This window comes from Arachis ipaensis, chromosome B3 (genome assembly GCF_059453495.1).
Source record: "Arachis ipaensis isolate K30076 ecotype BB chromosome B3, ASM5945349v1, whole genome shotgun sequence".
Lineage (NCBI taxonomy): Eukaryota > Viridiplantae > Streptophyta > Magnoliopsida > Fabales > Fabaceae > Arachis > Arachis ipaensis.
The window spans coordinates 40,767,758-40,780,741 of record NC_142438.1 but is presented as its reverse complement, the minus strand read 5'-3'; the positions used below and the strand labels follow the sequence as shown (position 1 = coordinate 40,780,741).

Sequence of the window (12,984 nt, the reverse complement as noted above, 5' to 3'; positions counted from 1 at the left end):
GGACATATTGGAGCCTTCTCCGAGCTGCCGCCATCGCGAGGAAGATGGATCTGGTATTGGCCCAGTGCCAGGTATTAGATGGGAAGTGTAAGATGGCCCAGCATGAAGTTTCGAAGTTAAAAGCTGAGGGAGAGACCATGGGAACCAAGCTGAGCGAAGCTGAGAAAAAGTTAAAGGAAGCAGGTGATGAGATCGTGCGCCTCCTTGGTCGGGACCTCTCCCTCTCCAAGCAACTCAATGATGCACAAGGTCGAGCTGCTACGACAGAGATCAAGGTGAAGGAGCTAGAGAAGGAGCTAGCCGAGGCCATGAAGTCGGCGGACTCTGCTCGCCTGGAGGCCACCAACCTGAAGAAGAAAAACAAGAAGAACATCAAGGATGCCCGTGATGCCATAGCTGCTACTGTGGAGGCAATCAAGGCCCAAGTTTCGCTGCTTGCTCCCGACCTTGACACTTCTACTATGGGTGCCTTCAAGATGATCAATGATGGCAAGATTGTCGACCTGCCGAGGAAGTGAAAAATTTGTAATAAAACTTGTAATGTTGAACTCCTTTTGTTTTTTAGCCGATGTGTTGCCCTTTTGGACTTATAATTTTCAACTATTTTGTTGTTTTTGGGCCGATGTGTTGTCCTTTTGAACTATCAATTTATGGGCTTTTGTACTTAAGACTTGTAGGTTTATTTTCATGTATGATTTTGGTCATTTACTCGCATATCATTTGTTTACTTGGCTGTTTAGCCGTAACTCGATGGATATCCATGTGTCTTCACATAGGGGCTCCCAAGGTGATTAGTCCCGAAAAGCCATACTCATAACTTGGTAGTAATTTCTAAACATTAAATTCTAGCAAAAAATACAAGCAGTTTTGCAAAAAAAGGGCCCCATCAAAACCCTTTGCTGTCGTTCTGTGCTGACAGTAAGGGAAAAGAGTACCCATTCTTTCATATGTCATGATAGTACAAGTAGTCTGGCAAGATTAAAACAAGGTAAATAAAAATGAACACAAGGTATGAAATGAACACATGAGAAAGAAAAGTATCCGAATCATGACCGACAGTCACAGCGTAGTCGGGAGACCATCTGGGCCTTAGGAGTAGAACCTTCTGAGGTTCGCCACATTCCAAGTCTTTGGTATCTCGTTCCCCTCTAGTTGCTCGACCTTGTATGCACCTTTACCTTGCTCCTCCTTTACCCTGTAAGGTCCTTCCCAATTGGAGGAGAGCTTCCCTTCTCCTAGAGTCAGCGGACCAATGTCGTTTCGTTGTAGTACTAGGTCACCTTCTTCGAATCTTTTTTGTTATGAACCTTGCGGTTGTAACTTAGTGCGAACCTCTGTTTTAGTGCTGCTTCTGACAAATGGGTCATTGTTCTGATTTCATCTACCAGGTCTTTTTTGATCGCCTCGTCACCTCCTCCCAATAGCAACCTTGGGCTGGATTCTCCTATCTTGACGGGAACGATGGCGTCCACGCCATAAGTGAGCCGGAAAGGCGTTTCTACGGTAGAAGATTGCGACATTGTGCTATAAATCCATAAGACTGAGTCCAACTCGTCTATTCACGAGCCTTTCCTTTGATCCAAACGCTTCTTCAATCCATTCAAGATCACTTTGTGTACAACCTCTGCTTGTTCGTTACTCTAAGGATGCCCTACAGAGGAGAACTTTGCTTGATGCCAAGGCCTAATAGGAACTCTTCAAACTGCTTATCGAAAAACTGCGTTCCATTATCCGATACCACAACCTCAGAAATTTCAAATCTTGCGACCACCTACCTCCACAAGAATTTCCGGTAGTTTGCAGATGATATACATGCCAAAGACTCTGTCTCTACCCACTTGGTATAGTAGTCAATGGCCACAATCAGGTATTTGACTTGTCCTGGAGACGTCGAGAATGGGCCCAGCAGGTCAAATCTCCACTAGAAGAAAGGTCAGGAGGCCATGATAGAGCTCAATTCCTCTGCCGGTGCCTTATAAAGGTTTGCATTTTCTTTCTGAGGCACCTCTTCATGTATTCGTTGGCGTCGGTCATCATAGTGGTCCAATAATAGCTAGCTCTAACAAGTTTTTGGGCCAAAGACTTTCCTCCAATGTGGTGTCCATAATACCCAATCGTGTACCTCTTTCAAGACGTACTCCATCTATTTGGGCAGCAAATATTTCAGCAGGGGTTGACTGAGCCCTCTCTTGTATAATTGACCTTGCACCACCATATATTTGGCACCCACTCTTCTTACGACCTTAGCTCCTTCCTTGTCTTCTGGAAGCTCGCCTTTCTCGAGAAACCACTGGATCGGATCAATCCATGAGGGAGGTTCCTCTTGGCTTTGGCCTAAACACAAGGCTACCAATGGCTCCTTCACCAAGCCTTGGATAAGAGACCGATTTCCTGCTCTGGACTTGGTGCTAGCTAACTTCAATAAGAGGTCCGCTCTAGCGTTCCTTTCTCTGGGTACATGTTGGACAAGCACCTTCTCAAAGCCATTGCACAATTGTTTGGTTTTTTTCAAGTGCTTTTGTAGTAGCAGATCCCAAGATTGGTATATCCCGTTTACTTATGGCTTCGTACTCTGCTTGATTATTAGAGACCAGGAATTTAAATTTGATTGACTATTTGTAAGTCACTCCCTCTAAGTTTTCTAATACGATCCCTACCCCACCAAATGCTTGGTTGGACGCTCCGTCAACATGGAGCTTCAACCGTATTCTCGGTGCCTTAGGAGGTTCGCTGGCCATCTCTACCAAGAAGTCGACCATTGCCTAGGCTTTGATGGCATGACAGGGTTCATATTGAATGTCTTACTGAGACAACTCTATTGCCCAGGCCATCATCCGCCTGGCTAGGTCGTGTTTCTGCAAGATCTGCTTGATCGCTTGGTTGATTCTCACCTTGATCAGGTGCCCCTAGAAATATTGCCTTAGCCTTCGAGAGGAGACCAACAAAGCAAAAGCCACCTTTTCTAGCCTCATATACCTCAGCTCCGCCCCTTGGAGTACCTTGCTTATGAAGTACACGGGTTGCTGTTGCTTGCCTTTTTCTTGCCTAAAGTGGCAGCTAGGGCCTCCTCCATCACTGCCAGGTATAGGTATAAGGGCTCCCCTTCTCTTGGCTTCCTGAGGATGGGTGGTTTCGACAAAATCCTTTTAAAATGGTTAAAAGCTTTGTCGCAGGATGGGCTCTATTCAAAGGCCATTCCCTTTTTTAGGTTGAAAAAAGGCAGTGGTATAGCCGCCGAGGCACTGAGAAAATGAGATAGGGCCGTCAACCTTCCTGCTAGTCTTTGCACATCCTTCACACACCCGGGGCTTGTCATGCAAAGCACGGCTTCACATTTGTCCGGTTAACTTCTATCCCCTTTGGGTGATTATGAATTCCAAGAACTTTTTTGCTTCCATGGCGAAAGCACACTTCAATGGATTCAGTCTCATGTTATGTTTTCAGAGGGAGTTGAATATGACCTGTAGGTCAGCTACAAGACTACTCGGCTCAGCCGTTTTAACTAGCACATCGTCGATGTAAACTTCTACCGACCTACCTTTGTGGTCCTTGAAGACTTTATTTATCAACCTTTGGTAGGTTGCTCCCGCAATTTTTAGGCCAAACGGCATAACCCTATAATAATACGTCCCTCCTAACGTTATAAACGCCGTCTTTTCATTGTCAGGTTGGTGCATCGAGATCTGGTTGTATCCCAAGTATGAGTCCATAAAACTTAAAAACTTGTATCCCTCTGCTACATCCTCCAAGGCATCAATATTAAGAAGGGAAAATGAGTCTTTTGGACATGCCTTGTTAAGATCCGAGTAATCCACACATATTCGCCATTTTCTGTTTATCTTCTTCACAAGAACCACATTCGATAGCCATGTGGAATAGTCAAGTTCTCTGATGAAACTGACTTCCAACAAGCTAGCCATTTGCTTAGCTACTTTTTTTCCCTTTCTGATGACATCTTCCTCCTCTTCTCACGCAACATGTGTCCCTTTCCAAAATTCGGTCCCTGGCTAGTAATATTTAACTTGACTTGTTGAAAAACTCTCCAAATAAAATATATTGTGATTGAGAGATCATCAAAAGATATAGACTATAAAAATTTATTAGATGATTAGACAATAATGGTGTGTATGGGAGAGGAAGCACAACAACATGCAGATGTAAAGACATCTTAAGTTTCTGAATAGTTATTTGACTAAATATTAATGGTACCATATGATATTAATAATTCTGTGTTGCTATTAAGTAAAAGATAAACAACATGGAAGAGTATTAAATTTAGGGGAGATAAAACTCTTCCAGTCGCTATAATTTTTGCAAGTATTGTTCTGAATAAGAATCCCGAAGATTAATTTTTTTTCATGCAGACAGAGATGGAAAGAGAAATTTTCCCATGGCAATTGTAGGACCTGAGCAAGAATTCCATCTTTGCTGATTCTTGAATAATGTGAGTTTACTTAATTATCTTTAATATTTTAAGAGTTACTATAAGTATTTTAATAATTTCATTTATCATATATATAAAAATTTATTTTATTTTTTGTATTATGTTGTGTTTTTTTTCGACCTAGATGTTAAATTTTAATTTGTATCATCCCCACCATCCGACGAATTATTGTCCGCACTGTCTGCCACGTAATCCTCGTCCGACTCCTCCTCGCCCTCCTCTGCCTCATCCACTGAAATGACGACATGAATGGGCGGTAGTGCGAGAGGTCGGTCATCCTGTACATAGGTCGAGTGTACGGAACCACCACCACCACTATGTCCCACCTCGGCGGAAGGCTCCATTACCTGCTCCACCATGATCGTCCCATGGATGTCGAACATCAGTCGCACATGCTCGTTCCCTTGAAGTCGGAATAGCCGAAACCGGAAGACTCTGTTATCCATGGGTGCCAGCAACCTATACGCCACCCTTCTGATCTCCCTCACTTCTGTACCACCGAGCTTACTCAATATCAAATTCTTCAAATTCGACAACGTATTCACACGCTGAGTGCGAAACAATATCGGATTCTCACACTCAAATGTCACCCCGTTGTCGTTATTTCTCATACGACAATTGGGATAAATAAGCACAACTATGTATGGACTATTACTGGCCATTGATGCCTTATTTTCGTGAGAAAAACCAGACAGGAAAATGATGGGAAATGTTTGTGGAGAATACCAAGGGTTACACATCCTTTTATAACTGCTGTCACTTTGTCTTTCTTCTATCTCGTTTACAGTGTAAACGAGACACACGCAATGTCATCTCGTTTACACTGTAAATGAGATAAGACTGGGGTATTTAAAACGGTAAATAATTTTTAAATTTTTTATTTTGGTAATTATCCCATTTATTTTATTTATTAAAAAAAATCATGTGCAATGCCTCTATATAATTCGAATTCACTTCATTTGAATTACATTTCACCACCCATAGCCCACCAAATCCAGAGAAAGCAACGCAACCAATCTTGATGGGAGACGACCCGGATCGAATCTACTGCTTGAATGGAGTCGCACATATCGCTGACAGCGTTCATGAAGGGTTAGTAAAATAAAATATTTATTTTGATGCCCTTTTATTTGTTTATTGTAAGAAATAAAGAAATTTGTTAGTTTTGTTTAAATCGGTTATATCTTGTTTATTAGCATGATTAGAATGTGTAAACTTGAAGTATTAGCTAGACTTTTGATTTAGGGGCTGTCATGTGTTAGAAGCTATTTACTGATACTAAACTGTTTAGAACATGAATATTATAATTGATAGAATCTGTAGATCTTGAATAGGATTAATAGTATTGATAGAATGATGGTAGTGTGTTAGGGTATACCAATAAAAAATGGATGTCGGATAAAGGATTATGAGAGTTTAATAGAAGTATGGTTAAGGTAAAAAAAATTCGTTTTAGATAATTTATTTTTGGTAAAATTTTGGGATTGTAAGAGTGTTTTTTTTTATGTCACGCAGCCCCATCACTGCATCTCAAGTTTGAAGAGGCAACACGGTATGCCGTTAGACGATAGAATCATGTCGTACGTCTAAATGGCGGGACTGGCCCATCTTGCGAGGCTCAATGATCACTGGTTTAAGTTGGATGAGCCGTTAGTTAGCGCATTTAGGGAGAGATGGCGCCCGAAGACTCATACCTTTTATCTGCCGTTTGGTGAGTGCACGGTTACGTTACAGGATGTAGCCTTTCATCTAGGACTGCTGATCGACGGTCACTATGTCAGTGGATGTTTGACGTACTTTGAGACACACATCGAGGGAGGACGGCTAGCGTGGGCATGGTTTCAAGAGTTGTTGGATGTGATGCCGTCACTTGACTGTATCGACAAGTTCACTGTGAAGTGCACTTAGATGCACAAACCTTCGGTCACCTTCCACAGGAGGCAGACAAGGAGACAGTTCGGAGGTATGCCAGAGCGTACATTATGATGCTACTATCGACGTAGCTCTTCAGCGACAAGTTCGGTACTCACGTGCATATTAGGTGGCTTCCGTACGTGGCGAGGTTAGAGGACATGGGCAGCTATAGCTGGGGTTCTGCCTCTCTATCTTGGTTATATAGGTGCCTACTTCGTGTAGCCAATAAGAACGTGGTTAAGTTGGCAGGACCTATACAGCTCCTCTAGTCATAGATCTTCTAGAGGTTTTTGGGTTTTAGGCCCGACGGGTTTGATTTCTTCCACTGGCTGTTGGCCTCGAGGTACACGGTTGATTATTAGTTATATTTTGTGTTGGCATGTTATATTTATATTTTTGTCAGTTGTTAACGTTTATTGGGTGACAGGTGGTCAGGTTATTATCAACTGACATCTAGCTAGAAGGAACCTCGAGTTGCGCACTGCAGACTGTGGATTGATTTACTTCATCCTCGTGATGTGAGTACTAAATGGTTTACTGTTTTTGCTATTGACATATATTGTGAGTTTATTGTACATTAAGCGTGATGTTGGATGTTATTGCCTTTTCAGTTCATTTGGATGCCATACAGCTCTCCCGACGTCTTGTAGGTAGTGCATCTGGAGATATTAGAGCCTTGGCACACTGCATATTGGATGTCCGCAACGCCCTTGATATAATTTGCTGTGATCGAGTGACATCAGGTCGATCGGGTTCTGCCTCAGCTTGGAGGAGTTCAGCATCGCTCGCAGCCCGCACTGAACATCGATTTTTTGATGTCGAAGGACGGTCGAGGCGATGATCGGTGGTTTCCCTTTACGTTACAGAGTCGGCACATTCATTGGGACTGTAGGGCAAACCACTTCTTACGATTTGATGTTGTTCTTAATCCAGGACCCTCTCATGAGTGCTAAGATTGATGGTATCATCATGGGCGGAGATTCTTGTCACCTGAGCTATTTCTCGGAGACCCAGAGGTGACCCGATCCCACATGAGGCTTTGCATAGAGGTATGGGACAGGCTCCACCGATGGATTGGATGCCTGATGTTCCGGACAACCATCGTGCCGAGCGAAGAGCGCGTGTGGGGACACGAGCTAGTCAGCGTGAGCGGAGGTTGTAAGGCCCACATCGGTTGGAGAGGGGAACGAAGTATGCCTTATAAGGGTGTGGATACCTCTCCCTAGCATGACGCGTTTTGACGAGTGAGTGTGGGGAGCTTCGGCTATCATCCCTATCGTCAAAGGCAAAACCGTGAGGCCTTGTGTGCCAAAGCGGACAATATCGTGCTAGCGGATGGTCTTGGCTGTTACAGAGGTGGCTCGATGATGCCGTTGATGATCCTGTGGTGAGGGGTAGAGGTCGCAGAGGGGCCAAGGGTGGTCCTCGAGGTGGACTGGGTGATGGTGGTCGGAGAAGCAGATCCCGTCCTGCATGGAGGGCTGGAGAGGATTATGGTAGTGGAAGTGGAGGTCCAGATGATAGTGGCGATGACGGTGGCGACGATGAGCCTGACGGAGGATGTGGTTGTTGCCACGACACCAGAGTTGGTTCTAGTGGGGATGGACATGATGGTAGAGGTGGAGGTGGAGGTGGAAGTTTAGGTGGAGTTAGGCCGAGTGAGGTTGGATATGTTGGTGGAGATGGAGGAGGTGTTGGTGGTTGTTGGATATTTTATTTTTTTGTATTATGTTATGTTTTTTTTTTGGACTTGGATGTTGAATTTTAATTTATTATTTTAGAATTTAAAAAAAATATATTTATATGTTGTTGTAATGTATTATATATATATTTTTAATTTTTTAAAAGATTTTTTATAATAAATTTTTATAAGAATGTAGAGAGATGAAAAATAAAGATTCTCATAAAAATTATGAAAAAATAAAAATAGAAAATGGGGCTCAATTATTTCTCACAACAAAAAATCAGGATAAAGACAAAGAGAATTTTGGGTATGGGAAGGGGACGCCTTCCCTCCTCCAACTCCATAATCGCGCGCGCCTTGTTGAAAATAGATTTAATGTTTGGTTTTTTCTGTTAAAATAAAGTGTTTGAAAAATTTAAATGATTTCTCACTTAAAATTATTTATTGAAATAATTTTTCATATTTATTTAAATCTAATTAGATTTTATATTACTTATATGAAGATATTTAATAATATTATTATTATTATTATTATGCAGATTCTATTATTAAAGATCTAATTAATTTGATTACAGGAATTTGAGATTATTGAAAAAAGGAACAAGTACCACGACTTACGGCCAACTTATCATTGGTGCAAAAGACCATTTTGACACATGAACAACCAAGCATTTTTTTCCCTGATGTTTTTTTTTTTTTTCCTTTTCTTTTTCAACAAAAAAATATATTGCATTGGATTAAATTTATTCTGGTATCATCTTAAAACTGAACAAATCTAAAATTATTTTTATTTCAAAAAGTTTCTTCCCACTTAAAAATACTATTAACATGTCACAAAGTGCAAGCATGATCCACTAATAAACTCTATTCTGGTTATTTTAAAATCACGTACAGAAGACACAAAATAAAAGCATTTCTTGATTAACATCAAAGAATCTATCTAAATGTTTGATACTTGCCTTGTTTAGCCGCTGCAGGGGGAGAAAGTCTTCAAGATCAGAAATACCAAATAAAACTCCTTAATGAGCTTGTTACGTTGGATATAGATATATACTAGTTATAGTATTACTAATACCATAAATGGATATAGATATATATTAGTGACTTGGTGAACATAGACGACTCCTTGGCCAATGTCAATCAATAATTCAATATATTATTAGACGAAATTTCCAGGAAATTCTGCTAGTGACTTTTCAGGAATGGGCCAGTTTCGACTTTCGAGGGCAAAATCTTTTAATACATGTCTCTTCTTTTTTTTTTTTTTTTTTCCTCCAAAAAGCTTCCAATGAAAGTGCACTATTTTTATTTTTAAATTTACGAGAAAGAGATGGAGGAAAATCACGTAACAATTTATCATCTGTAATTCTGTATCAGTGGACTGAGTGGTTGTATTCCGTGCTCACAGGTTCAAAATTTAACAACATTTTTCGGTCCTTTTGCTTCAAGATCTGGGGACCAGTTTTGGAAGAGTAAAGTTAGGAAATGTCAAAGTCTTAAAGAACTAACATCTAACTGACTTAACTAATTTAGTTACTCTTCTTTTAAACTAATTATAAGTTATTAGGAAATTAATTTTTTAAGTTAATATTAGTTGATTTTATAAAAATTATTTTATTTATTTTAAACTTTAAATCATTAATTTTTATTTTTATATTTTAAGTTATAAATTTTAAATTTTAAAATTGACTAGTATTAACTAACTAAAGATTAATTTCTTATATTTTTTCAATCTGAAAATATAATGAACAAATCTCGTGGACTTGACTCACTATTTAAAAAAAATTAAAAAAAATTACGAACTATTTATATATCTATACTAATCTTAATTAACTTTGTTTTTAACGGTACTAGAGTAGAGCCTAGACAACGAAGAAAACTACCTAAAGAAACTCCTCTCGATTTATTACCAAGCAAACAAATAATATCGTTTATATTCTTTTTTATATATGAAAATTTAAATAATTTGATATCAATGAATTTATGAAAGGAGTCATATTTTTAAATTCTGTAAATAACTGAATATTTACCAAAATATTTAAATATTATGTATATACCAAAAAGACCCTTATAATGATAAGAAAACTTTAAGCCTACTTCCTTAGTATTGTAAATATGCGGTTGTTAGTTGTTACTTATAATGCCAATCCTCTTTAACAATTTTAAGTCAATACTTATCTCCCCTTTCCTTAACAAAGTTTTGTTAGAGAATTGAACTTTGGTTTTTAACAAATGACCAGCCAGTAAAACAAAAAAAGAGTAATAAAAATTGAAGATTTCAATTATTTTTATAGAGAAAAAAGAAATTAAAACAACAGAAAAAATGTTGGTTAAAAGAATTAGTAGGTTCTCGATTATTTTCTTTTTTAAAGTTTGAGTTTGTTATTACTTTGTAAAAATAACATAAGTTTGTTGTAAAATAAATAGAGAAAGAAGAAAAAATAAATATAAAATAAAAAAATAAAATATAAAATTCTAATATTAATATTACTAATATTAATATTACTAATATTATTATCACAATATAATTAATTTTTTATTCATATATATATATATATATATATATTCGCTCTTTCATAAGTTGATGAGCGTATATATACAGAGAAGTATTTTATGTTAGTGTTGTGTGTATATTGTCTATATTTATATATGTACAATGGTTATCCTTTCTAAATTTTATTAAATTCAATCTATCTTGATAATCTGAACCTCGTATCATTAAAAAATTGAGCCGCCCATATTAAGAAAGAAGTCATACGTTGTTAAATGAACATCCATATCAAAGTTCTTTTTTGAATGTCCATTTAAAATTATGCCTCATTAAAACTTCATTAAAAAATTCAATGAAAAAAATTAGTAAAGAAAAAAAGAGTATAATATTTTTTGTGATGAGAACTGTCTCATTAAACACCTTGTCAAAAAAAAATCCAATAGGAGCAAAAATCTTACCAAAGAAAAAAGGGTATAGCATTCCCCTCTTGTTGACATTATTTAATCTCTCGAAATCAGAGCATCCCAATTTGATGCACTAATCTTTTAAAGGAAGATTTTGAAAGCGACTTTGTAAATAAATCTGTCTTACCAAAGAAAAAAGAGTTTAGCATTCCTTTCTTGTTGACATTATTTAATATCTCGAAATCAGAGCATCCCAATTTGATGCACTAATCTTTTAAAGGAAGATTTTGAAAGTGACTTTGTAAATAAATCTGTCAGATTATCGTTTGAGCGGATCTGTTAGATATTAATTGTTCTTTGAAGGTCATGGGTGAAGAAGAATTTAGGAGAAATATGTTTTGTTCTATCATCTTTGATGTATCCACCTTTAAATTGAGCAATGCATGCTGTATTATCTTCAAACATAATAGTTGGAGCTATTTTTCTATCAGTCAGTCCACATGATGATAAATATATTTGATTGAACTCCTGAACCAAAAACACTCGCGACTTATTACTTTATGCATTGCTAGTATTTCAGCATGATTAGAGGATGTTGCTGCTATTGTCTATTTTGTATACCTCTATGATATAGCTGTATTACCATATGTGAATAGGTATCCTATTTGAGATCTTCTTTTGTATGGATCAGACAAGTATCATACATCTGTATAGCCAACTAATTATGACTTAGATTCATATGGATAAAATAGTCCCAGATCAACTATTCCATGAAGATATCGAAAAAATTTATTTAATTTCATTCTAATGTCTTCTGGTTGTAAATAAACTATACATTGCTAATAAATTCACAACAAATTATATGTCAGATCGTGTATTATTAACGGGATATATACATTAATGCTTCAATGGCACTGAGATATGATACTTCAAAATCAAGGATATCTTGATTTTCTTCTTTAGGACAGAATTGATTCTTTTCCACATCTAAAGACCTTACGATCATTGAGATACTTAATGGATGTGAGTTATCCATATAAAATCTCTTTAATAACTTTTCTGTGTATGTTGTTTGATGAATAAAGATCACACTATTTGTATGCTCGATCTGCAGGCCGAGAAAAAATTTAATATTTTTGAGATCTTTCATCTTAAACTCTTCTTTTAGAGTTTTTATAATTGTTGAAATCTTTTCATGGGTTCCAATAATATTTTCAACAATTATAATAAATCCACATGCATATTTCTCTATGAAAACATATGGAGAGATATCATCATTTTTGAACCCTTTTTGGTCAGATACTCAATAAGACGATTATACAACATTTATTTATATTGCTTTAAACTATATAAAGATCTCTGCAATTTGACTGAGTATAACCTCTGAAAATATTTATTGGATGGTTTAGATAATTTTAGTTTTTCAGAAATTTTCATATAGATATCACGATCTAACTAATGATCCGTATAAATAAGCTGTCACTATATTCATTAGATGTATATGTAGTTTATGGTATGCAGATAAACTGATCAAATAATGCAATGTTATTGCATCTACTACAGAAAAATATGTTTTTTGATAATCTATACCGGGTCTTTGTGAAAAATCTTGTACCACAAGTCGAGTTTTGTAGCATATAATTTCATTTTTCTCATCTCTTTTTCTCACAAATACCTACTTGTATCTAACAGGTTTTACATCTTCTAATGTATGGACTACATGTCTAAAGACTTCACATTTTGCAAATGAGTTTAACTTAACCTTCATAGCTTCTTCCCATTTTGGCCAATAATTCTTTTATCGACATTCTTATACTATTCTTGGCTTAAGATCCTTATTTTCATGCATAATGTGTAATGCCACGTTATATGCAAATACTTCATTGGCAGTTATTTTATTTTGGTTCCATTTTTCTCCTGTAAAGATATAATTTATCGAGATTTTATCATTTTCATAATTTTCATAGTACCTGACGTCTTCTAGTATCAAAACTATATCAGAATTTTGAACACTCGCTGGTATTCTTTCTATGTCTTTATCTTTTTT

At 37.2% G+C, this 12,984-nt stretch overlaps 1 protein-coding gene across 1 annotated transcript in view; it reads right to left on the bottom strand.

Moving 5' to 3' along the window:
- The window catches only part of LOC107630354 (calcium-transporting ATPase 8, plasma membrane-type), a 48,648-nt gene extending 39,499 nt beyond the window's left edge, over window positions 1–9,149 (bottom strand). Inside the window, exon 1 of the mRNA XM_088508293.1 lies at window positions 9,002–9,149. The gene's annotated coding sequence lies outside the window, so the exon portion shown is untranslated. The remainder of the gene's footprint in view (window positions 1–9,001) is intronic.
- Between the last annotated feature and the right edge of the window lie 3,835 nt (window positions 9,150–12,984).